The sequence below is a fragment of the Triticum aestivum genome, chromosome 7A, assembly GCF_018294505.1.
Source record: "Triticum aestivum cultivar Chinese Spring chromosome 7A, IWGSC CS RefSeq v2.1, whole genome shotgun sequence".
Lineage (NCBI taxonomy): Eukaryota > Viridiplantae > Streptophyta > Magnoliopsida > Poales > Poaceae > Triticum > Triticum aestivum.
Window position 1 is genome coordinate 549,893,842 of NC_057812.1, and position 576 is coordinate 549,894,417.

A 576-nucleotide genomic window follows, 5' to 3' on the forward strand; every position below is an offset into this window, starting at 1 on the left:
GCGACCCCCCAAAGCGTTGGAAGGCCACCGCCGCACCAGCCAAGGACGTCGCCCTGACCATCTTTCCGCTCGAGATTAGAGATATCCCGGAGTGAGACCACCACCACATGGCCGCTAGTCCCACTGATGCTAGGACATCATCGCCGACCACTCCCGCACACCGCCGTGTCACCGCGCCCCGGCTCGTCAAATCTGGCACGCGTCGAATCTCCCGCGCAAGAGGACGAAGAAGACTGCGCCACCGCCGATGCATATCGGGCTTCCCCCAGCCACATCCTCTGGCGGCGGCGAGGGAGTGACGAGAGGGCGGAGGGTACCTCGCGGCGGCACTAGGTTTCGCCTCCTGGTCACCCGTGAGAGTGACTCGGGAACGAGCGAGTCTTCTTCTCACCCACACACTTGCCTCACCAAGTGGGTCGGACGGGACCTAGCCCGATGTCGTTGAAGTTAGGATGCGCAGGCCAGACACCACCGTCGATGGACCACATGATGATGTCGTCGCCGAACCCGGATTGCGGCCACGCTCCACTCGCCGGCTCCAAACCAAGGAAGGGAGTAATGGTACATTAACGGGGC